Genomic DNA, 27419 nt, shown 5'->3' with positions numbered 1-27419 from the left:
ATGAGATGGTATCTCATTGTGGTTTTGATTTGCATTTCTCTGATGGCCAGTGATGATGAGCATTTTTTCATGTGTCTGTTGGTTGCATAAATGTCTTCTTTTGAGAAGAGTCTCTTCATGTCCTTTGCCCACTTTTTGATGGGGTTGTTTGATTTTTTCTTGTAAATTTGTTTGAGCTATTTGTAGGTTCTGGATATTAGCCCCTTGTCAGATGAGTAGATTGCAAAAATGTTGTCCCATTCTGTAGGTTGCCTGTTCACTCTGATGGTAGTTTCTTTGTGCAGAAGCTCTTTAGTTTAATTAGATCCCATTTGTCAATTTTGGCTTTTGTTGCCATTGCTTTTGATGTTTTAGACATGAAGTCCTTGCCCATATCTATGTCCTGAGTGGTATTGTCCTGGTTTTCTTCTAGGGTTTTTATGGTTTTATGTCTAATATTTAAGTCTTTAATCCATCTTGAATTAATTTTTGTATAAGGAGTAAGGAAGGGATCCAGTTTCAGCTTTCTACATATGGCTAGCCAGTTTTCCCAGCACCATTTATTAAATAGGGAATCCTTTCCCCACTTCTTGTTTTTTTCAGGTTTGGCAAAGATCAGGTGTTGTAGACATGTGGTATTATTTCTGAGGGCTGTCTTCTGTTCTATTGGTCTATATCTCTGTTTTGGTACCAGTACCATGCTGTTTTAATTACTGTAGCCTTGTAGTATAGTTTGAAGTCAGGTAGCGTGATGCCTCCAGCTTTGTTCTTTTGGCTTAGGATTGTCTTGGCAATGTGGGGTCTTTTTTGGTTCCATATGAACTTTAAAGCAGTTTTTTCCAATTCTGTGAAGAAAGTCATTGGAGCTTAATGGGGATGGCATTGAATCTATAAATTACCTTGGGCAGTATGACCATATTCACAATATTGATTCTTCCTATCCATGAGCATGGAATGTTCTTCCATTTGTTTGTGTACTCTTTTATTTTGTTAAGCAGTGGTTTGTAGTTCTCCTTGAAGAGGTCCTTCACATCCCTTATAAGTTGGATTCTTAGGTGTTTTATTCTCTTTGAAGCAATTGTGGATGGTAGTTCATTCATGATTTGGCGCTCTGTTTGTTTGTCTATTATTGTTGTATAGGAATGCTTGTAATTTTTGCACATGGATTTTGTATCTGAGACTTTGCTGAAGTTGCTTATCAGCTTAAGGAGATTTTGGGCTGCTACGATGGGGTTTTCTAAATATACAATCATGTCATCTGCAAACAGGGACAATTTGACTTCCTTTTTTCCTAATTGAATACTTTTTATTTCTTTCTCTTGCCTGATTGCTCTGGCCAAAACTTCCAACACTATGTTGAATAGGAGTGGTAAGAAAGGGCATCCCTGTCTTGTGCCAGTTTTCAAAGGGAATGCTTCCAGGTTTTGCCCATTCAGTATGATATTGGCTGTGGATTTGTCATAAATAGCTCTTATTATTTTGAGATATGTCCCATTAATACCTAATTTATTGAGAGTTTTTAGCATGAAGGGCTGCTGAATTTTGTCAAAGGCCTTTTCTGCATCTATTGAGATAATCATGTGGTTTTTGTCTTTGGTTCTGTTTATATGCTGGATTACATTTATTGATTTGCATATGTTGAACCAGCCTTGCATCCCAGGGATGAAGTAGATTTGATCATCGTAGATAAACTTTTTGATGTGCTGCTGGATTCGGTTTGCCAGTATTTTATTGAGGATTTTTGCATCAATAACACACAAAGTGCTTCTACTGATTCATCAGCAAAATGACAAATTCTGTCATAGAAAAGTGATTAAAGAAAATATAAAGGCAATTTAGAGAAGAAATGGAACTCTCTAAGACACAAATGCTCAACCTCACAATAATAAGAAAAATGCAAAGCGCAGCCACAAGATAACATTTTTAACTCATTATTGTTACAAACATATAAGACAGGTTGCATCAGTGCTCATAAGGATGTGGCACCCAGGCAGCCTCATGCAATTATGATGGGAGCTTGAATTCCCCTCTTTCGGAAAGTATCTGGTAGTTTCTGTTAAAATGTTAAAAGGGCATAACCTTAGACTCAGCAACTCTACTTCTAGAAATTTAACCTATGAAAACGAAATCACAAGCCTAAAATGATATATGTAGAAGAGTGTTTACTGCAGCGTTGTTTGTAATACCAAAGCAACTGGAGACAGTCGGAATGGCCACCAATAAAGTAATAGTTAAATATATTAAAGTACATCCACAAGACGGACAATTCTGCAGTTATCACTGAGGAGCTGGAGATTTGTACTAGCCTGAAACTCTAAGATAACATAGTTTAAGTAAAAAAGGTACAAGTTGTAGAGAAATATGTATAATATATTATGACTTAAAGAAAAAACCTCTATAAATATGTACAGATTCATATATGTGTGTACATATAATTCACGTATCATTCATGTAAATACATATATTAGAAAAATTTGGAAAAAAAACTGCCAAATATTAATATTGGTTATTTCAGGGAGATGTGATTATAGATAGAATAGGAAACTAATAATTTTTCCTTTATATACCTGTGTAGTATAAAGCATGTTATAAAAGCAGCAGCTAATCCTGCCACTTTACTCCTACTTTAATGTATTTATTTATTCAACAAATATTTACTGGAGCTTAAACTTAAAACTAAAATTGTGTAATCACCTAAAAGGAAAATTCAAAATAATCCCAACCAACAGGTAAAATCATTTAGCTATTTTGGATATATTCTATATCAATGAAATCATTCAGCTGCAGCTACTTAAAAATTTTATTGAAGTACTTTTATAGTTAGAAAACCAGTGGGTAACATGGGTCCAGTAATAAAAATACTGTTATTATTTATTCTACGCTTTATGACATAAAATCGGATATATTATAGGTGTTTGATGAGATTCATAACTTTTTCTCTTAATACATGGTCAACCTCAGTTACTGTATGAACCCCATTCTATGAGAAAATGAGAAGACTTACCTCGAGAGAAGAATGTAAATTCTCACACTGATTGTAAATTTGCTTTCTATATTTTGGGTGTTGCATTAGTCAGAAACCCAGAATTCAACTCTTCATGTTCTCCTCAGAGAAGTCACAAATACATTTAAGATAATCAATGCCAAAAGCTGACTTGAGAGACTTCCTGAGAAATGAATTTTCTAGCCATTCCTCTAGATTTTCTGAGCTCTTTACTCTTTGTTTATATTAACTCCTCCATTCCTTTATCCTGTTTTTTTGTTTTTGCTTTTCAATTATTATTATTATTATTATTATTATTATTATTATTATTTGGTCCTGGGGGACCTCGGGGCCAAATGTAATATCCAATTGTAGTAACCAACTTATCCTATGTTCCTGAGAGCACCTCTTAATTCTACTTTACTTGATAGTTCATCTATCATTGTATTCTTGAAGTTTTTTCTTTAAATTTTTCTCTTATTTAAGTGTTATGGTATATTATTGTTTTTAAAGTAACAACCGTTAAAATACATTTATTATTGTCCATAAATATTAAAAAATCAAATTAAGATAGTTCTAGGACACAAGGGAACAAATACTGAATATACTATACCAACTTTAATTATGCATAAAGGTACATTTATGTTATTTTCTGAAGAGTATTTTTAATTTTCCTCCAACTATGCAAACACAAATATTTTTGAAGATGGTTCCACAATGGAGAGAAAGACATATTCACTTGAGTGGTTCCTCAATAAATTATGTTCTCAAATGACTTATCATAAATACTTACTTACTGTTCAAAATATGACAGAACTCAGACTTCTATGGGTCTTGTAAAAGTGCCAGCATATGTATACTGAAAACAATTAATTCATCTCTCCATTCAATTAATCTGAAAGTTTGGCCATTCTTTCAGTAAGGAAAAGGGATCTCTTTGGATTCCTCTGCTGTTAATGATAAAACCACAGTCAAGAAGTATTTCTTTAACTACACTGGCTCCATTACTTCATTTAAGAAATCTCATTATCCCCCCAAAAAAACTTTAATTGTAGAGAAGCATAGAATTCTGCCAAAATTTTTCTTTTCTCCCCCTCAGTTTTATGAGCTATTTAAAATCTATGTTGTATTAAAACTAGTTTTGTCATAGAACACTGGATTCTGAGTATTGGTTCCTGGGGCTTATGTTCAGCATAAGCTTTAGCTCAACTGAATTAAGATTTCAAAGAGACTGGGTCAGAATCAGAAAGATTTATAAGGATTAAAACCTAATATGAGGATTATTATAATTCTTTATATTTTCATGGTTCTTTGGAGTTTCAAAGGATCATTGGAATAAATTATTTCATGTGGTCCATATAATAATCCTGGGTCATGTATTATTCCCATTTTGAAAAATGAAAAAACTGGAGTTTATGGAAGACAAATGACTAACCCAGGTTTTTCGAGGTAAGGAATGGCAAAGATCATGAGCATAGATCTCTCTCTTCATTCTCCATGGTTGAACTAAAACAAGGTCATTGCCTTTTAAAAGACTGTCTAAAAGCTAGGGGAAGCAGAAAGGTAAATCTGACTCCTCCTCCTGTGCTACTATAGAGTACCTCTATGCTGACCACCTCCTCCTATGGCAGGCACCAGCCCAGTGCCACAACCAGAGTGTCTGCAAGTGTGTCTGTCTACCCAGAGTTTAAGTCTAATCAACAGGAAAGGAATCTCCCTTTATTCCACCCTCATGCTTACTTTCTAAATTCCTATTTTCTTTCTGAGAGCAAGTCCTTTTTTGGAGTGTAAAAGTCTACTTTCTCTACCATGATATACCAATAACTCTATCCGGGAGGAAGACTTGGTCCGTCGTTATCAACTGGGAAATTCCTTAAATGCACAGTTGGTTCCTCCAACTCTAGATGTTTGGCGCTATGTCCAATATCTTTTATAAAACCCTAGTGATCTATTCCCACTTGGTCATGTGGAGCCAGCCCAATCCATTCCCTTTTAAAAGGACTCTCTCCAGTCCCAGGGGAGACAACGTCTATGTGATCGTCCTGCAGTTTTCAGACTTTCTGCTTAATCTCCTACAAGCAATTGCTTGAAGAAGAGAATGTACATATCGTACCAGGACCAAACAATGATAGCTGTTTGTGGAGTGCTTTAAATCTATATATAAACAAACAATTCTCTCTATCCTCATTCTGCTTCCCACCAAAACCAAAAGGATCTTCAGAAACGTAACACATCAAATATAAACCCAATGTATATAACTCTATATAGACTTAAATAGAATACTTATCTTTTTAATTTAGAATATCTACATTCAAGTTATTTCACAGTATTTTTCCAAAATGATTGATAGATTATTTACTTCCTAGAACTAAACAAGCTATTTTTGTGGTTTTGGCTTATGCATGTGTGATTTTTTTTTCTTTTAGTTTTATCTCCTGAACAAATAACTAGTCTTCCCCAAGGAGAAACTTTAGTCCCTGGCGAATATAGAAAACAGCAACTTAGAAACAGCAATTTTTCCATCTTCTCACCATTCAAGTCCTAGTCTCAGCTCTTCACAGAAATTTTCAGATGCATTCTTTCTCACTTACTATCTGCAGAGCTCTAATTACCTTCAAAAGTGCAACACAAGCAGAAATGAAAAGAGGTAATATGCCTATCTGGATCCTCTTTGTGCCATCAGCATCTCACATATTGAAGACATTCAACAAATGTGGGGTGGATGGATGGGCAAATAAATAAAAGAATTAACAAATTCAATATGATTCATTTGTTTCAGTGAACTATTGCTCTATGGTTTAAAATAGCAATTTTTTTTTTAATTTCTTGGGATTCTGTGGGCTGGCTGGGCAGATTTGCTGCTGGATTTGCCTGGGATTATCCACTCAGCTGCATTTAGCTGCAGGATCAGCTGGGATGAAAGTGAGGCCTCACCTGGATGTCTGACAGTTGGTACTGGCTGTGAGCTAGAATGCCTTGGTTCTCCTTCACTTGTCCTCTCATTTTGTAATGAGTTAGACAGGCTTCCTTACATGGCAAATGCAGGGCAGCATTCAAAGTGTGTGAAGGTAGAAGCTGCATGATCTCTTATTTCCAGACTTCAACATTCACACAGCATTACTTCTACTGCATATGTCAGTCAAAGACAGACACAGGCCAGTCCAGATTCAAGGGTTGAAGAAATGTACTCCACCTGTGGAATGAGGGGACTGCAAAGAATCTGTTTCACAGTCTACCCCCCTAGCCACCCTCTTGTACAGTCCTTGCATGTGCAAAATGTGCTCACCCCTCTCAAGCTCCCAAAAAGTCTCATTCATTCAAAGCATCTGGCTCAGACTCCAATATCTAGAATTTATAGCCACATTTAATTTATCACCTACTCATGCACCATAAAATCAGCACCTACTAAGAGTAAGCTGTAAGAGTTCCTGCCCCATTTATAAATAACCTCCTGGACTCAACCACTTCCCTCCTCCTTTGCACCACTTCTTCCCTAATTAACAAATTCTCCAAGACCTGACCTCTTGCTTTGCCTCTCACTTTTATCTCTACATTTTCTCCTCTTATCACAGTTTGTCTAACATAGCCTAGGAATCTTCTCCTCAGAAATATTTTACTCCCTTTCTGGTTCCATTCTGCTTCTGTGTCTCTTAGTAACTAACCCATCCCAACAACCCCCCTATGGCTAGAGCGAGGGTCAGATGGAGTAAAGAGATTAAACCAATGTTTTGAAATATTTATGAAGTTTCTTGGAAAATCAAAGCAGTTGAATTTTATTTATGACTTCAGTAATGATTTGCAGTTTAACACATCAGTGATTCACTCACCTGTCTATAAAATAGAATAAATGATTTGACCTGGGGCTATAGCTTGCCTCCTACCCATCTACAATTTGTTACTGGGAGAATTTCCAGAGACATTGCTGTATATTCTACTTTTTCATCCCATGGAAAAACTATATTACTTTACAGTGATCACACATTTTAATTGGCAAGTTTAATTATATACTATAATCATCTTCTGAATTATACCTCAGAATGGTTTGATCAAGAAGAACTGCTTTTATTAAATTTGACAGAACTCACTTACAATTAACTTCCTAGAGAATAACTTCTGTTAAAAAAGAAATTGCTATTTGTGTTTCATCTTACACTCTTATTACAATCTTAGCCCTGATTTATTATGATAAAGAGAACTAAAAATGGCTATACTTCTTTCTTTTATAATAGATTTCCTAAGCACTCATTTCACATACCAAAACAAATTGAATGAAGTAACCAAACCATCACTGTGATTCCTTTTGCTAGAAATAGGGTCAGAGCAGATAAATTAACTTCATTTCTCAGGTGTATGTCCTTAGTCTCCAGAATCCATGGGCTCTGCCCAAAAGTAAAACACCACACAATATAATTTATGATTGGAGCTATTTGTTTAGAAATAGCATTTGTTATTTTCTGTGCCTATAATTGTTTAAAGCTATGTAACATCCCATGCTCCCGACCTTTTGTAATTTCACTTGGACATTCTCTACTAAAATAACCTCAGATTTTCAGACTTGAATATTATCTTCAGGCATCACTTAAACTGCAGCTAAGAATTCTGATAGCAGTTTGTGCAGAATAACTATTAAGAAAATACACTGATTATCCAAAATATACATTGGAGCCATGTTCTAAACATTCTCAATAAGCTAAACATAATTGATTCACTTACTCAACAAATATTTTTCTACCATGTGCAGGAGATACATATAAAACAAAGCCCTGGCCCTTGTTTCACTTACATCCTAGTGTGCTGAAAAAGTCAAATAAACAAGTAAGTGTAGAGGGTACTCAACAGAGATTAGTCAAGTAAGGAAATAATAAAACAGAATGAAGAGATAGTGAGTACAAGGTTGGAGCAGGGGGAAATGAGGTTGCTATTTTATGTAGCAGTATTGTCTATTATTAATAGATACAGATGAGGCCATAATGTCTGACTAATTTATTTCAGTTCAGGTAACTGACCTCCAGAATGTATTTCTAACTTTGGCCAAGCTCTCTCTTCCTCTCTCCAGAACTACATGGCAGATTATGCCTCCTTTGTCTCCCATATTACTGATCTTAGCACACTGATATTGGACAATCATCTGGATTTCTTACCTCCTGATACCTTCCTTAATTCCACTGAGTCTGATTAAGAGAAAACAACTGACGCAAAGACTGCCTTCCTCTTTAGAGACTTTTCTTTGAATCTATTATATTCTGGAAAGTGGGCACATCAGGCTTCTTGAGGTTGGAGATTAAAGTTCTCAATAGAACTACTACCATTCGACTCAGCAATCCCACTACTAGGTATCTACCCAAAGTAAAAGAAATGATTACATCAAAAAGATACCTGCATTCATATGTTTACTGCAGCACTATTCACAATAGTAAAGATATGGAATCAACAAGACTGTCCATCAATGGTTGATTGAATAAAGAGAACATGGCATATATATGATGGAATATTATTCAGACATAAAAAAAAGAATGAAATCCTGTCTTTTGCAGTAATGTGGATGGAACTGGAGGCCATTATCCTAAGTGAAACAATTGGGAAACAGTGAGTCAAATATTGCATGTTCTCATAAGTGGGAGCTAAAGAAAGTAAACACAGACATAGAGTATGGAATAACAGACAGTGGAGACTAGGAAGTGCGGAAGATGGTAAGGGATGAAAAATTATTATACTTAGTGGATACAATGTACACTATTCAGGCAATGGTTACACTAAAAGCCTACACTTCACCACACCCCAATATATCCATGTAATGGAACTTTGTTCATACTTTTCAAATTTATACAAATAAATTAATTAATTGGAAGTTCCTTGCTGAAGTCATCCCTGCTCTGTGGTTTTCCTTTGAAGATTTATCAAGTCTTTTCTCTTTTCTATTCAAAGCCAGAGAAAAGAACTAAAAAAATCCCAGAAGCCAAAAACTAAAAATAAAAAACCCCTGCAACTGCCTTCTATGAAAATTATCTGAGTTGACATAAAAATTAAATTGCAGATTTTTACTAGATGTTTCAGTTATATGCAAGTTAGCTTTTATGATCATTTACCTTAATGCTTAGCCAAAATTTGTTACCTCACACTGAATTCTCATCCTGTCCATAAAAGTCCATCAGCATGGATTTAGCAGTTTAAATTCCTACCTGTGTTTCTAAAATGTGATCCTTTTCAAACCACTATCTTAATTATTTTTCTGTTGATTGCTTCCGGCGCAGCTGCTTTGAACTTCATGGAGATTTGGTCTTCGGATCTCTACTTCCTACCCATGGAGACTGAAATCGTAATTCTGCTTATCCTTATCACCCACCTTGAGAAGTTAGAGTTTCTTGATCTGATTTTCCATTTCTAATCCTAAATCTGAGGACTTCTATGAATATTAATCACTGTGCAATATTGCACTTCAGCAATGCTGAAAACATGAGGGCTGTACAGTATGACTGAATCATATTCTTTAAATATAAAAGATTCAGTTAGGATCTATGAAGGAGAAATAATCCTAAACTACAGCCATTCGGCTTAATTGAGTACAGTGCTATAGGTAAGTATTGTTTCAAGGAGTGGAGAAGATGATGTGAATTGCTCTGGAAAACCAGTAAGGCTTTTAGCTCCTACGGTTCTGCTCAGTCTACCAGCTTGCTCTGTTTCCCACTGTGGTATGCCTGTAGATAAATACTCTGCAAGAAATGTTTACTCCAGGCTTTTGCTGGATCACAACCACGAAAGTGATCAGCTAGAACAGAGAAAATTAAAAAGTTTAGGGATTAAAAAGTTTGTTAATTTCAGGGAGAATGAATATTATGAATAACTAAAAACTTTTCTTAATGGAAATGGCTTTTGAGTTAGAAAAGCATTAGAATGAAAATTGCTGTTCCCTCCTACTCTACTTTCTCATTGTGTGATAGATGATAGTCAGGTTTGCTGCACTAGCCAATTTCCATATTTTTGAGATATTTTTCTGGTGGCCATTGTTATACAAAGTCGGCTTATCATTTATTCTGCCCGCTAACTATTTTTCTTACTTTTTTCTTTCTGTCTTTCTCATGCATTCTCTTTCACTCTTTGTCAGTCAAATACATGCAATCTGGGATTTTTTAAAGTCATACTGCAATTTGAAACTTGGATATTCATTATCATATTACTATTACTATATAGACTATCTAGTCAAAGGCAGCCTGGAAATGTGCTGGCCAAATTAGCAAAGAAACATGAAAGATTATCAGTTGCTAGGCAATAAATTAGTTGCTTAGGTTTGTTTGTTTGTTTGGTTTTTTTGTGTGTTTTTTTTTCTAGCTAAAAAGAAAACAAAAGGTGGAGAATCAGTAGATAAGGTGGATAGGTATGACAAGAACATTCCCCCCATGATATCAATAAGGATTTCCTCTGCATAAATCAGTTTTAGTTTGAATCTGTTTAAATTTGCGATCTCCAGGAATGAATGACAAATAAAGATAATGATTTTTACCAATCCTCTAAGTTAACAAAAAAAGCCATTGTGCTGCGGTACAATTTATCTCTTCAATAAAGACATTTCTAAGTGATGAGAAGGATTGCTGATTTTCATTTGACAAAATTTTATTATGGTAAACTTTGCTTTCTCAAATTTAATTTACTGTTACACTAAAATGTAATATTGCAATAAATTCTCCATGGGTCTCTGTCTATACTAAAACTTTTCTAAACTGCTAGAAAGATCATTCTTTGGTTGGCTTTTTGATATTCTGGGACCAGCAAAAAGGAGATTATATTATACATTTTTACTTCTATTTCTGGTAAACTTACTGGTTTTGATAAAACCCAAAGCACTTTCTGCTAGGGCATTTATGAAAACAGACACATTGTAAGCTATCGGGTTTTTAATTTTTCATTCATTTATTCAGCACACTTAAATTGGGCAAAACAAAACCTAAACACTGATGGGAGTGAGAAGGAATGCCATGGTATCAGATTGCTCCTTTCCTCTTAGAGACCAAGACAGGGGAAGGTGAACATTGCAGCGTTTATTGTAAACCAAGTCAGGTTCTCCTTCAGTTTTCTGTGCTATGGACTACACCAAGTCCCAGGCACATCATATCATCCATTTACCTGCAGCACAGCTACTGAGCACTAAATATGCAACCTTTATTCTGGGAGAAAGAAATACACACCCAATCTGAAACATCGGATGGTTTCAGGATGGCATTAATATATTAATTGTCAAAAATGTAAGCTCATATTTGCCTCACTCTTCTTTCATATATATTCTCTTAGAACCTGGAGTCTTCCATGAATAGGAATCATGAGGCACCTCTTAAGATTACTAAATGTGCGGTCTTAAAAAGTTAATGCAACTTTCAAAAGTTTTAAATGTAAAACCAGGTGTACCTAAACCACTGGGGAAATCTGGCTCAATTTGAATTATCATTTTTCACCCATTCTACTTTATGCTTGGTTTCTCTTGAAATTTTCTTCTGAAGTACAGGCAAAGTTCCTGTCATTAGGGGGCTACTGTTGTGTGAAGTCAGCAAGTGCGTTTCAAACTTTAAAATACGCATTAAGGGAATTATATTTGCAGTCCGTAATTGTAGTATGCTCTAAAACCCTGGCCTAATAGGTCCAAGGACAATGCTGTAGTTGTATTTATAATACATACTTGCTATAACAACTTTATGTAAACAGATCTCAGTAAGTGTTCATTTCAAAATGACTTCTGCTATCCAATACTCAATCTACTTAGTTATCAGAAACTGCCAATATGCCCTTCACCTCACGTTCTTAAGTGACAAGTTCCACTTCTCCAGTTTATTTATTTGTTAGCTTTATTGATTTAAATTCCTTCTCTGCTTCTATTCATATGTCTAGAAGAGAATAATATTAGCACAGACTTTGTGACAAAGATTCAATAAAGAGCTTAAAGTGATCACTATGGGATCAATCTGCAAGGTCAAGGAAAAATGAAGGGATATATGTATACCACACTGTGTTTACCACTATTCTTAATTTACACCAAACCAACGGCCATGAATGTAATTTGCAAATTCAGACATTTTATTTTCAGCTAATAAGGAACCCATTCCTATCACTTAACAAACATTTTTGAGGACCTACTATGTTCTTGCCACTGGATTGGGTATAGAAAGATAAATATGACATGCGCTTTCTTCATATCCTCATGAGGGAAAGAGCAATTTTACCAAGAAACACACTACAATGAAGTGAGTACCAAAGTAAAAATATGAATGTTTTGCATTTTGAATTTTGTTTTGAGATATATAATTACAACTGCTTCATAAGGAGAGCCTTTAAAATAAAAGTCCTTGATAGGATTGTGTAGGCAAGTTGAAATAGAGGCTCAAGAGTTAAATTTCTTTGCATCATAGAAGTAGGACAATTTGACAATTCAGGAGAGAGATCTAGGACAACACTGCCCAGTAGAAATACAATGTGAATCACATATGTAATTTCAAAATCTGAGTCACATTTAAAAAGAACAAAACTGATGAAATTAATTTTAATAATATATTTTATTGAAACCAATATATCTAAAACATTGTCATTTTAACAATCAATATTTGAAAAATTATTAAGATATTTTATGTTCTTTTTCCAACTGTCTTCAAACTCTGTTGTGTATTTGATACTTGCTGCACGTCTGATCTCATGCTAGCTATACTTCAACTGCTCAAGAGTCACCAGAGACCGCCGGTGACTAGTGCCTAGAGTATTGGACAGTGTGGATCTAACAAATGAAAGAGGAGAGGAGAATGGGTAAGATGGTAGAAGCGTGTGCACTCTGTCATAGGATCTCTCCCACAAACCCACACAATCTTCAGTGAACCCCACCATCCTCATGAATGCTTGATGTGAGGAATTTGTGTTGTGGAAAATGACAAAACTAAGTTTCACAAAAGCATTGACGTGGTATGGGACAAATACAACAATTTCATTTATTTATTTATTTATTTTTAGTTGGAGTCTCACTCTGTCACTCAGCCTGGAGTGCAATGGCACAATCTCAGCTCACTGCAACTTCCACCTCCCGGGTTCAAGCGATTCTCCTGCCTCAGCCTCCTGAGTAGCTGGGATTACAGGTACACACCACCATGCCTGGCTAATTTTTGTATTCGCAGTAGAGACGGGGTTTCACCATGTTGGTCAGGCTGGTCTCGAACTCCTGACCTCGTGATCTACCCACCTCGGCCCCCCAAAGTGCTGGGATTACAGGCATGAGCCACCACGCCCAGAAAGTGCAATAATATTTTTAAAGACAAGAAGGCATGAAGGGTGTGAATATGTAGCTGAAGAGGTCTGGAGTTGTTATTAAGAGATAAAACCAGACAGATGGTGTCAGAATAGGAAGTATTGTGTATACCATGCACAGGGGTTTGGTTTTATGTCGGATACAAGAGGGAACCATGGGGTAGGCTTATGCCTGATAATATATCATTAGATTTCTGTTTATCATTTTCACTTGGATGTCTTACAGTACTTCAAACTCAACATGATGAAAATTTAACTCATTGAACCATTACTTCAAACCTGCTATTTCCATGTTTCTTAATTTCTCCTGCTCCTTTAATCTTCTAAGGCTACCTCCTAATATCCTGCAAAGCTAACTACTTTCCTCTTTTTCTACTGCCCATTCCTATTCTGTACCATGACTATCTCCCAACTGGATTACTACAATTGGTCTCCCTCTTCCAGCTTGATCTATTTCAATCCATTCTTCACAGAAGTATAGATTTTTCTAAAATGCAAAGTAAATTCTGAAGTTTCACGTTAGTCTCCTGCTTTTCTTAGAAGAAATTCCCAATCTCCTTAAATTAGTTTAGATGCTGAATGGTCTGAATGCTGATTACCTCTCCGGCTTTATTCCCATTTTCTTTTTTTCCACTCTCCACTGCAGCCATATTAAACTTCTTTTAGTCCATCAATTGTACCTGCCACATCAGGGTCTTTGGCAGTGGCTGCATCCTCTGTATTGAACGTACTGTCTAATTGTTTTGGTCTCTATATACATGACCTTCTCCTAGGAAGTACTTCCGTGTGTCCCCAAGTGTAGATTGAATTACTCTCATATATAGCTATCTAGAACTCTGTACTTCCCCTACCATAACACATAGCAGACTGTTTTATAATTTCTCATTAATGTGATAATTTACCAGTGAATTATTTTCTCCCTTAACAAAAGGGGTAACCATGTCTTTTCTCCTGTGATATCTCTAGTGCAAACCACATCTGGTACAGATTAGATACTCAGTAAATGTGTGTTGAATGATCAATTTATATCAATAGATTGGAGTGTTAGAGAGATCAGAGAAAGGTATCAAGTTAGGTTACTGCAATACTCTATATAATAATAGGTGTTGAAAGCTTGAACTAAGGTAGGAGTACAAATAATGGGTGAGGGATGAATGAGATATAGTGAAAGACATATAGAAAGTAAATTTGCCAGAGCCTGGTAACTAACTGGATGTTGGAGGTAAAGAAGAGGGAGTTTAAAATGATTCCCAATTTTAAATCTTAGATGGTTAGTGATGTCAATAAAAGAAGAAATACGAAAAGATCAGCAAGCTTGTGTGCAGGGAAGTTACAATAAGGTTGTAAAGAAATAATGAGATCTGTTGGACACATTTAGTTTGAGGGCACAGCAGGAGATTCAACTGCTGATTGAGAGCCTCCAACTAAAAGTAAAGCTCTGAAAATTCAGGACAGTAGTAGGAAGTGAAAATAGAAAGTTGAAAGTCATTGACCTACAAATGATAGTTGAAGTCACAGGAATGGATAACATCGAGAAGCAAGAGTATGTAGAATGAAAAGGGAAAGAAAAAATGAGGACAGTACCTCAAGAGCCCCAGTCGTAAGGATTCGGCTGAAGAATCAAAGCCATAGTACTGCTGGTCAAAAACAGAAGGTTGAACACATTTGTCTATTTTCAGTCCATCTATAAACCACATTAAAATAAAAAATACAGGAATTGTATTTAAAAGGATAACTCGTAAGAACAAGCAGAACAGGAGCAAGACAAGGAAAGAAGAAAAGAGTACAAAACTTTGAAAGGGATTAAACATTTGGACAAATGATAAATAACTTAGCAAGCCTGGGGGGAAATACCACAATGAAATCTTAATCCAGTATGCAGAATGTCCAAGATCCAAGTCAATTTATATAACCGAATCCCCCAGACGCCTCAGTAAGAACTGGCAGTGCTATATACTTCGGAGCTGGAGGAAAGCTCCACCCACATGCTCAGTGCCTCCATTTAAATCGTTAGTTGCCAACCCCTCAGTTTGAACAGTCAAACCAAGTATTACCAGGCCACAAAAGAGAGCTTTTGCTATGAAATACAAAAACCAAGGCAGACAGCTAAAACTTGGAGGAGACAGATTTTGCAGGCAGAATAAAATTCCCAGGAAAATTACTCTTAATATTCTTAGAAAATAAAACAGCATACTGCAACCATGAGTAAGAACAGGATATCATTTTTTAAAGGGAACATTTCAAGAACAAAAATAGGGATGCATTCCTAAAAATTATAAATTTGAGAGCAGAAATTAAAAATCCAAAAAGATAAGTTTGGGGAGAAACTTAGGAAATATTCTAGAGAACTGGGGAAAAAAAGACAAAGAGAATAGATATAAATAAGAAAATCAAAGGTCTGGTCTATAAATTATAATAAAATAGGAGTTCCACAAAGAGAAAACAGGAAAGAGACAGAGGAAAAAACCACTTGTATTAGTTTCCTATGGCTGCTATAACAAATTCCCACAAACGTGGTGGCTTAAAACAACACAAATTTATTCTTTTACAGTCAAGAGGCAAGAAATCCAAAATCAGCTTCATTAGGCTGAAGTCAAGGTATTTGCAGGGCCGGTTCCTCCTGGAGGCCCTAGGGGAGAATCCATTTCCTTGACTTTCTCAGCTTATAGAAACTGCTTGTATTTCTTGGCTCATGGTTCTGTGCCTTTATCCTCAAAGTGCATTACTTCAACCTATGCTTCTGGTATACATCACCTTCACTGATTCTGACTCCTCTGTTGTCTGCTTACAAGAATTATCAGGCCCACCCAGATAACCCAGGATAAACTTCCTATCTCAAGACGCTTAACTCCACCACATCTGCACAGTCTTTTTTGCCATAGAAGGCAGCATTCCCAGGTTCCAAGACGTGGGACATGGGCATCTATGGCAGGGAGAGATGGGGCACTATTCAGCCTGCTACACCACTGATGAAATAATTCATGGAAATTTTCCACAACTGAAAGATCTTACTTTGGAGATAAAAAAGACATCCCACTACCCAGCACAGGAATGAAAACAGAGCCACAACAAGCACAGTACAGTGAACTTTTAGAATATTAGAGATGTATGAAGATCCTATAGGCTACAGGATAAATCATGACTTCCCTCTTCTCAAGAGCACTGGACATTAGAAGATAGTGAATCAATACTTCAAACAGTTTAAGGAAATTATTTTCAACTTAGTGTTCCCTAACCAAGTAATCTACTATTCAAGCACCTAATTAGTGCAATCCTGATATCAAAACCTGACAAAGACACTATAAAATATAAAAATCTGGCTGGGTGTGGTGGCTCATGCCTGTAATTCCAGTACTTTGGGAGGCCAAGGTGGGTGGATCACCTGAGATCAGGAGTTCAAGACCAGCCTGGACAACAAGGTGAAACCCCATCTCTACCAAAAATGCAAAAAGTAGCCGGGCATGGTGGCGGATGCCTGTAATTCCAGCTACTCAGGAGGCTGAGGCAGGAGAACTGCTTGAACCAAGATCAGGCCACTACATTCCAGCCTGGGTGACAGAGCAAGACTCCATCTTGAATAAACATAAATAAGAATAAAAATCTAGGTCAACATCTCTCTTAGATTAAAAAATACTAAATGAAATAATTAGCAAAAAAAATCCAGCAATATATTAAAAGCATAAGACATCAACACCAGGTACAGTTTATTCCCAGAAGGCAAGGTTAGTTTAACATTTGAAATACAATCAATAAATATTACAATATATATTACCACATCAACAGAATAAAGGGAAAAAATAACATATCAGTAGACCAAGAAAAAGCAATTGAGAAAATTTAATATCAATTCATGATTTAAAAAAACAAAGCAAGTCAGTAATACAAAAGAACTTTCTTAGTCTGTTGAAGGGCATCAAAGAAAAACTTACAGAGAATACTAAACTTAATGGTGAAATATTGTACACTTTCCCACTAAGACAAGCAAAGTGAGACAAATAAGGAGAATGGTCATTATCACCACTTCTAGTAAAATGAGGAAAACATATATAGAAGATATAAATATTTAAATAGAAAGAGTTAAATAGTCATTATTTGGAGATGATATTTCTATGCATGTAGAAAATCCAAAAAATTCTATAAACTACTTAATAAGCATATTGAGCAAGGTCATTGGACACAAATTGGACATACAAAACTATGTTGTATTTTATATACTACCAACAAAACAATTGAGAAATAAAATTTTTTAAATACCATTTCCAGACCAAGTGTGATGGCTCAAATTCCAGTGCTTTGAGAAGCTGAGGCAGGAGGATCACTTGATGCCGGGAGTTTGAGACTAGTGTGGTCAACACTGCAAGACCCCATCTCTACCAAAAAAATAATTAGCCAGGTGTGGTGGTGCAAGCCTGTTAAGTCCTAGTTACTTCAGAAGCTGAGACAGGAGGATCACCTAAGCCTAGGACTGCAAGACTTCAGTCACCTATGATTACACCCCTGCAACAGAGTGAAACCCTGTTTCCAGAAAATAAAGGAAGAAAACCTATGTCCAAAAGCATCAAAAAATATGGGATGAAAACAACAGGAGTAAATAAAAAATATTGAATGAAAAAATATAAATACAAAAAGGCATAAACAGTATGATTCTACTTATATGAGGTTCAAGAAGGCAAAATTAATCTATGTTACACTCATCAGAATAGTAATAACATATTAAATGGCATGGGCACTAAGCATCCTTTTTAGCTGATGGAAATGTTCTATATCTTAATTTGGGTGGGGTGTACAAGCATATACATATGTGAAAAAATTCATGGGAACTACATTTAAGCCTTGTGCAACCTATATATATGTTATACCTCAATACAATTTAAAGGGCTTAATGGAGATTATAAGTGTCAGGGTAGAATAAAGCACGTTTTTAGACATGTGAGGTCACAAATTATTTGCTTTCTATAAAAACCACTTGGGTATGGTATTCCATAGAATGCGAGAGCAAATCAACAATGAGGAAGACCTGCAATAGAAAAAACAGGAGATCTAACAAAGGAGAGGTGACAGAGTTCCCAGCAGGATGGTCAATAAAAGCCCCAGTTACACCCCGGATGTAGAGGGAAAACAGCCCAAACTAGAGCAAGCCCTAGGAGAGATGCCTCCAAAAATATTAATTTGATAGAATATCAGAAACATCTGGACATCTAAAGAGGCGATTTAGGCAATTGCTGAGAGTTTGAGGTTTAGTTAATAGAAGGCACAAAGAAGAGCAAAAAAATGAATAAATGAGACAATTATTTATTTCCAGGAAAATGAAACTTGTATGGGAAAAATAATGTAAACATAGTTTACTAACATGCTTCCTTAAACATTATTTATATGGTTACAATCGGGTAACCACTGAATATTTATCTAACCAACTTGTAATATAACCATATTGAGAGGCTGGCAAGTTATACATAATAAATGTACATATGAAGGAGGGAAAGAAAAGAGGCTAAACAGCTTTGTCCCATTTAGTGGGATGTTAAGAGATGATGCCTAAAACAGAACCACTGAATGCAGTGATGTAAGCATTTTTATGTCAGCACATCAAATAAATAGCAAAATAATTGGCTAAGAGGTGAAAGGAGCTACCTCTTGGGTAGGAAGAATGGTGGGAAGCATGGCTGGAAATTGATACTTTGTAGTAAACGTGGCAGAATATTTCAACTCCTTAAATTAATGTGCATGTAAAATCTTGACTGAAATGACAACTTCAAAAATTTTTGAAAAGAGGATGAGTGATGGAAAAGAATCTGAGAAGAGTTGATTAGAGTCAGGAGATGAACTTCAGAAGAACTAATGTTTGGACTGAGTGATAAATGGCTCCTGATCATGGTCTAGATGGAACATCTCAAGGTTTTCAAATTGAGTTTTCAATGCTCTACCCTTGCATTTTAAATCTATCATTTTTCAGAGCGAGACAACCTTTGTTTTTAGAAACTCCTTTTTCCTCAATGCAAAATTCTTTAAATAATTTTTGAAGCATTCTATCAGTATTTTGTGCTTGCTGGGAAAAGAAATTTTCTTCATTATTTTATTATTGATATCTCTCAACACCTTCAGCAGAGAATTTATTACTTATTAAAGCAGATGACATTCCCTGAGGGTTTTCAGGAATTATAAACAATTACAGGAGAGAGAAGTGTTTCCATTACCAAAAGGGCAGTAATGATAGAATCCACTATTGAATATGCCAGCAAGATCATAGAGTTTAGAGAGCAAGCACAGTGTTTTAACCTTTATTCTAGCTGATAGAAGATGATGCAGTATTCTATTATCCACAATGACAGGTGATTTATTGGGATACTTTCTTTTCTTCCAAAGTGTTTTAAACCATTGTTTTGTTCTCCAATTGCACTGATTTTTCATCTTCGTACATGCATGGGGCTGTGAGTATTTGAGTGGTCATTTTTTCAAAAATCAACATTCTCACCTCTAGAGATATTCACCTTGTTAATGCTACATCACAAATTGAGGGTTGCCAGTGTTGCAGTCCAGAACAACTTTTATTTAGGCAGATTTTGTTAGTATCCTAGCTGAAAATTAACCAAAGGTTTTGGAAATTTGTTCCTACAAACATTTCCCTAAAAATCTGCTTTCTGAAAGCTTGATTTAAGAAAAACCATCATGTGGGGAGCCAGATATTTTTGCTAAAAGAAAAATATTTTAAAATAAGATTCCCAAAAATTGAAGGATGCAGGGAGCAGATTAAAGGCTGATAGTGGGACTGTAATGGTTATATATTGTGTCATTTTTCAGGCCTGTAATTCTGGTGTATGTTTTCTTTTCCCTCAAGGGAGGTGAGATTATCAGTCTTGTGGTAATGGATCAGAAAACCATCAGACAAGCGGTTTTGCTGAGGTTCTGAAATGAGAACAAAACATTTGAGGACCTTTCCTCCTAATGTTCTTCAGTTAGGTCTTTCTCCAATGGAGAGAAAGACCCATACTTTAGGTCACTGCTAGAGTGGCAGATTATTATTTAGTTTTCAGGTAGGGAGTTGGGGGGATTATTAGAATGCTGAGTCAAATGGTGCTTTGCAACATTGATACCTTTTTGACAAATTGCCCAAATTTCATGGTTAATGAGCCGTGGTTATCTGTGCTCTGTAGATATACAAAATTAAAATTCTGAAAGACTAAAGACTGCCACTCTAGTGCATTTTCCATTTTCATTTGCCCTTTGTAATTTTGCTATGTACTAAAATTTAGAACTACATATGTGTGAAATGGGGAAAAATTTTAAAGGAAGAATGCATTATTAAGATAACAATCAGTATAGTTTCAGGTTGCTTTTATTTGAAAATTTATAATCTAGCAAGAAGGAAGTCTTAGGTATTGATATATAAATCTTAGATTAAGGTACAAAAGAACTGGATTCTAACTATCTAGCTAAGTGTGTTTGGGTAAATTAATTTGTGTGCATTTAGGGCTTGATCGTCATCAAAAAATGAAGTGAAAAGATAAAGACATTAACTCTAAAAATGCTTCTAACTCCTAAAATGTTTGTTTTTATTTTTGAAATACCACAAATACTATGAAATACTAATCACAATTTTAACTGTTTAAAATATTCTAAGATTTTATTTATGCCCATTTTATAACTTTTATCTATTTGTTTTTACTCTTCATCTTTTGATTTACATAGACTTTAAAATCACATACATAAAGAATATTACAAAAATTTGTTAATAATCAAGTGTATTTCAGATGAATTAGTGTTGAATGTAAAAACAAATGAATAAAACTACATGTAAATGAAGAAAAACCCAATAAGAACAAATATAAATATAATCTTGTTTTCAATAGTATCATTTTAAGCTAATATCAAGGCAGAAATTACAAAGAAAAGGATTGATAGCATTGTCTGAAAAATTAAAAACAAAATTAAAAGGCAAAATATCTATGCTGAATGTGTAGAAAAAGATAATATCTTCAAAATCAGTATAGATTATAAACATCCTAATATTAACATGAGCAAAGTAAGGGGAAACATAGTCAACTGTATGTAACATCAGTGAACTGTAAATAAGTATGAAAAATTGCATATCAATTGGGTATTTTTCAATGTTTTATAGTAACACTTAGTTAGAGGAGGTTCTGGAAATTAGTACTCATATACTGTTAATGGACACGTTAGGTGGAAAAAAATTCTGGAGTGTATTTTGACAATATGACTCTAAAGTCTGAGAATTTTGCTTTCCATTGGATTCAACAAGTCAATTTTGGAGAGTATGGTCTAAAAGAATATCATGAGCATTCTTTTATCTGAATGAGGTGCAATGCCACTGGAGGGTTTTAGACAGAGGAGTGAAATGATCTGACCGATGTGTTGAGAACGGACAGCAAGTGGCAAGAGGAGGAAGCAGTGAGGCAAGTTACAAAGCAAAAAGTAATAGCAGCTTGGAAGGATAATATTAAGATAAAAGAAAAAATGTTCAGTTTAGTGTTAAGCACAAAAAGTAAGTTAGGTTACAAATCACCATGAACAGTCTGCCTCTATTTGTGTTCAAAATATAATTATGTCCATACATAACAGGTTATCTCTAAGAAGAATGGTTCTTTTTGTTTTTTAATATCTCTATATTTTCAAACTCATATACATGTAACTTCACGTTTTATAATCAAAAAATATAAAACATATTACAAATAGAACTATATATCTTGAGTCAGAAGTTCCCAGGACATGGAGCTATAACATAACTAGCACAAACTGACTCAAGAAAATAAATTTATCTCAACACTTGGGTTATTCAGTGGCCATTAAGTCACATGGCTAAATTAAAGGAAGTAAGAGTAACAAGAATTTGAGCATGTTGTGATTTGGACCATGTAACCAAAGTATATACAGGAACCTAAAGAGGCCTCTCAGCAAACTCTTGCCATGCAAATAAGTTTAAAGCTCAATGTTGTAGTATTAAAATTTTGAAATTTGGTATTAGAAAACAAAGTCCAACAAATTATTCAAAAGTAAAGTTTATATAACTAGAAAAAAATGAGTGACAGAGAGGGAGGAAGTATGTGTGCAGCACAGCATGATCATTTTATTTGATGTTAAAATTATGGGGCAGAAGTAAATGCCCCTGTCTGACAGCTTTGAAGAGAGGAGTGAATCTCCCAGCACGGAGGTTGAGGTCTGGGAACGGACAGACTGCCTGCTCAAGTGCGTCCCTGACCCCTGAGTAGCCTAACTGGAAGACATCCCCCACTAGGTGCAGACCGACACCTCACACCTCACATGGCAGGGTACACCCCTGAGACAAAGCTTCCAGAGCAAGAATCAGACAGCAACACTCGCTGTTCAGCAATATTCTATCTTCTGCAGCCTCCACTGCTGATACCCAGGCAAACAGGGTCTGGAGTGGATCTCAAGCAATCTCCAACAGACCTGCAGCAGAGGGTCCTGACTGTTAGAAGGAAAACTAACAAACAGAAAGGACACCCCGACCAAAACCCCATCAGTACATCACCATCATCAAAGACCAGAGGCAGATAAAACAACAAAGATGGGGAAAAAGCAGGGCAGAAAAGTTGGAAATTCAAAAAATTAGAGCGCATCTCCCCCTGCAAAGGAACATAGCTCATCGCCAGCAATGGATCAGAGCTGGACAGAGAATGACTTTGACGAATTGAGAGAAGAAGGCTTCGGTCGATCAAACTTCTCAGAGCTAAAGGAGGAACTACGTACCCAGCGCAAAGAAACTAAAAATCTTGAAAAAAGAATGGAAGAATGGATAACTAGAATAATCAATGCAGAGAAGGCCATAAACGAAGTGATAGAGATAAAAACCATGACACGAGAAATACGTGACAAACGCACAAGCTTCAGTAACTGACTCTATCAACTGGAAGAAAGAGTATCAATGATTGAAGATCAAGTGAATGAAATGAAGCAAGAAGTGTAGAGAAAAAAGAGTAAAACGAAATGAACAAAGCCTCCAAGAAATATAGGATTATGTGAAAAAAACAAATCTATGTCTGATTGGTGTGCCTGAAAGTGAGGGAGAAAATGGAACCAAGTTGGAAAACACTCTTCAGGATATCATCCAGGAGAACTTCCCCAACTTAGTAAGGCAGGCCAACATTTAAATTCAGGAGATACAGAGAACACCACAGAGATACTCCTCGAGAAGAGCAACTCCAAGACACATAATTGTCAGATTCACCAAAGTTGAAATGAAGGAAAAAATGTTAAAGGCAGCCAGAGAGAAAGGTCAGGTTACCCACAAAGGGAAGCCCATCACACTAACAACAGATCTCTTGGCAGAAACTCTATAAGCCAGAAGAGAGTGGGGGCCAATATTCAACATTCTTAAAGAAAACAATTTTCATTTTACTAAAAATGTAGATTTGTAAAAGGAAGGAAAAATTAAAGTTTTGCATATTAATCAGAAAGTTGCTCCATATAAGAGGTGATATGGAAAAACTTAACAGGATCCCTAAGTGAGTACACACAAAAGATCAGACATTGGAGATAACATCAAAGGTTTGGAGTCAGTTGTATGTTTGCTGTGATTATGGAGGTAAATAAAATGGGTAACCATAGAATAAAACACTTGAAATGTCCTTAAGAAAAGTGTAAAAGACCTTCTGGTAATATAAATGTATACTTTAATAAAAGGAAGATATACTGTGACGGCAAGTCCAAAAAGTTAGAAAAAAAATTAATGGGTTAAAGAAGAATATAAACTGGATTATTTGAAGAAAGGGTTGTAACGCAACCCTGAATTCATCATTTTAAGGATTATTGATCATTTGAACAAGGAATCCAAACTCTTATAGGCAAACATAAATTCTTAAAGCACCAAGTAAGCCTAAGGTAGTTCTCTAAAGTTCCATTAAAGTTCCTCTTTAGAAGCTCAGTGTTACAAAAAGAGATGCATGAATACATTCATGCATTAATAACGAACGTATTTAACTGTGCTTCATCTAGAAGATATATTGATTTCAGATGGACAATACAGTTGCTGATAGGCGTTTAATGTACAGATATAATCTAGGAAACTGTATACCTCAATGATTCTGCCTATATATATATATAGTTTAATAATTTGAAATCTATTTACTCTTCCATGTTATTTATCTCCATGATAGCAAACATACAACTGATTTCAAACCATTGATGTTATTTCTGAGGTGTTTATCGGTGTTATTTCCACATCTCTATTAAAATTGTTAGCAGTGGCCATGAAAAGTATACTGTGTATGTGTTACAGCCTGTCTTATTGAAAAAAAAAAAAAAAAGAAAACAATTTTCAACCCAGAATTTCATATCCAGCCAAACTAAGTTTCATAAGTGAAGGAGAAATAAAATCCTTTACAGACAAGCAACTGCTTAGAGATTTTGTCACCACCAGGCCTGCCCTACAAGAGACCCTGAAGGAAGCACTAAACATGGAAAGGAACAACCGGTACCAGCCATTGCAAAAACATGCCAAAATGTAAAGTCCATCAATGCTAGGAAGAAACTGCATCAACTAATGAGCAAAATAACCAGTTAATGTCACAATGACAGGATCAAGTTCACACATAACAATATTAACCTTAAATGTAAATGGACTAAATGCTCCAATTAAAAGACACAGACTGGCAAATTGGATAAAGAGTCAAGACACATCAGTTTGCTGTATTCAGGAGACCCATCTCACATGCAGAGACACACATAGACTCAAAATAAAGGGATGGAGGAAGATCTACCAAGCAAATGGAAAACAAAAAAAAAAACCAGGGGTTACAATCCAAGTCTCTGATAAAACACACTTTAAACCATCAAAGATCAAAAGAGACAAAGAAGGCCATTACATAATGGTAAAGGGATCAATTCAACAGGAAGAACTAACTATCCTAAATATATATGCACCCAATACAGAAGCACCCAGATTCATAAAGCAAGTCCTTAGAGACTTACAAAGAGACTTAGACTCCCATACAATAATAATGGGAGACTTCAACACCCCACTGTCAACATTAGACAGATCAACGAGACAGAAAGTTAACAAGGATATCCAGGAATTGAACTCAACTGCACCAAGCGGACCTAATAGACATCTGCAGAACTCTCCACCCAAATCAACAGAATATACATTCTTCTCAGCACCACATCGCACTTATTCCAAAATTGACCACATAGCTGGAAGTAAAGCACTCCTCAGCAAATGTAAAAGAACAGAAATTACAACAAACTGTCTCTCAGAACACAGTGCAATCAAACTAGAATTCAGGACTAAGAAACTCAATCAAAACCGCTCAACTACATGGAAACCGAATAATCTACTCCTGAATGACTACTGGGTATGTAACAAAATGAAGGCAGAAATAAAGATGTTCTTTGGAACCAATGAGAACAAAGACACAACATATCAGAATCTCTGGGACACATTTAAAGCAGAGTGTAGAGGGAAATTTATAGCACTAAATGCCCACAAGAGAAAGCTGGAAAGATCTAAAATTGACACCCTGACATCCCAATTAGAAGAACTAGAGAAGCAAGAGCAAACACATTCAAAAGCTAGCAGAAGGCAAGAAATAACTAAGATCAGAGCAGAACTGAAGGAGATAGAGACACAAAAAACTCTCCAAAAAATCAATGAATCCAGGAGCTGGTTTTTTGAAAAGATCAACAAAATTGATAGACCACTAGCAAGACTAATAAAGAAGAAAAGAGAGAAGAATCAAATAGACTCAATAAAATATGATAAAGGGGATATCACCACCGAACACACAGAAATACAAACTACCATCAGAGAATACTATAAACACCTCTATGCAAATAAACTAGAAAACCTAGAAAAAATGGTTAATTTCCTGGACTCTTACACTCTCCCGAGACTAAATCAGGAAGAAGTTGAATCCCTGAATAGACCAATAGCAGGCTCTGAAATTGAGGCAATAATTAATAGCCTACCAACCAAAAAAAGTCCAGGACCAGATGGATTCACAGCTGAATTCTACCAGAGGTACAAAGAGGAGCTGGTACCATTCCTTCTGAAACTATTCCAATCTATAGAAAAAGAGGGAATCCTCCCTAACTCATTTTATGAGGCCAACATCATCCTGAAACCAAAGCCTGGCAGAGACACAACAAAAAAAGAGAATTTTAGACCAATATCCCTGATGAACATCGATGCAAAAATCCTCAATAAAATACTGGCAAACAAAATCCAGCAGCACATCAAAAAGCTAATCCACCATGATCAAGTGGGCTTCATCCCTGGGATGCAAGGCTGGTTCAACATACACAAATCAATAAACGTAATCCAGGATATAAACAGAACCAAAGACAAAAACCACACGATTATCTCAATAGATGCAGAAAAGGCCTTTGACAAAATTCAACAGCCCTTCATGCTAAAAACTCTCAATAAATTCGGTATTGAAGGAACGTATCTCAAAATAATAAGAGCTATTTATGACAAATCCACAGCCAATATTATACTGAATGGGCAAAAACTGGAAGCATTCCCTTTGAAAACTGGCACAAGACAGGGATGCCCTCTCTCACCACTCCTATTCAACATAGTGTTGGAAGTTCTGGCTAGGGCAATCAGGCAAGAGAAAGAAATAACGGGTATTCAGTTAGGAAAAGAAGAAGTCAAATTGTCCCTGTTTGCAGATGGCATGATTGTATATTTAGAAAACCCCATTGTCTCAGCCCAAAATCTCCTTAAGCTGATAAGCAACTTCAGCAAAGTCTCAGGATACAAAATTAATGTGCAAAAAATCACAAGCGGTCTTTTTTTTTTTTTTTTTTTTTTGAGATTGAGTCTCGCTCTGTCGCCCAGGCTGGAGTGCAGTTGCACTATCCCTGCTCACTGCAAGCTCCCCCTTCCAGGTTCACGCCATTCTCCTGCCTCAGCCTCCCGAGTAGCTGGGACTACAGGCACCCACCGCCACGCCCGGCTAATTTTTTGTATTTTTAGTAGAGACAGGATTTCACCATGTTAGCCAGGATGGTCTCGATCTCCTGACCTCGTGATCTGCCCGTCTCGACCTCCCAAAGTGCTGGGATTACAGGCATGAGCCACCGCGCCCGGCCCACAAGCATTCTTATACACCAGTAACAGACAAACAGAGAGTCAAATCATGAATGAACTCCCATTCACAATAGCTTCAAAGAGAATAAAATACCTAGGAATCTAACATACAAG

The sequence above is a fragment of the Macaca fascicularis genome, chromosome 5, assembly GCF_037993035.2.
Source record: "Macaca fascicularis isolate 582-1 chromosome 5, T2T-MFA8v1.1".
Taxonomy (NCBI): domain Eukaryota; kingdom Metazoa; phylum Chordata; class Mammalia; order Primates; family Cercopithecidae; genus Macaca; species Macaca fascicularis.
Note: the sequence above shows the minus strand (reverse complement) of the source record.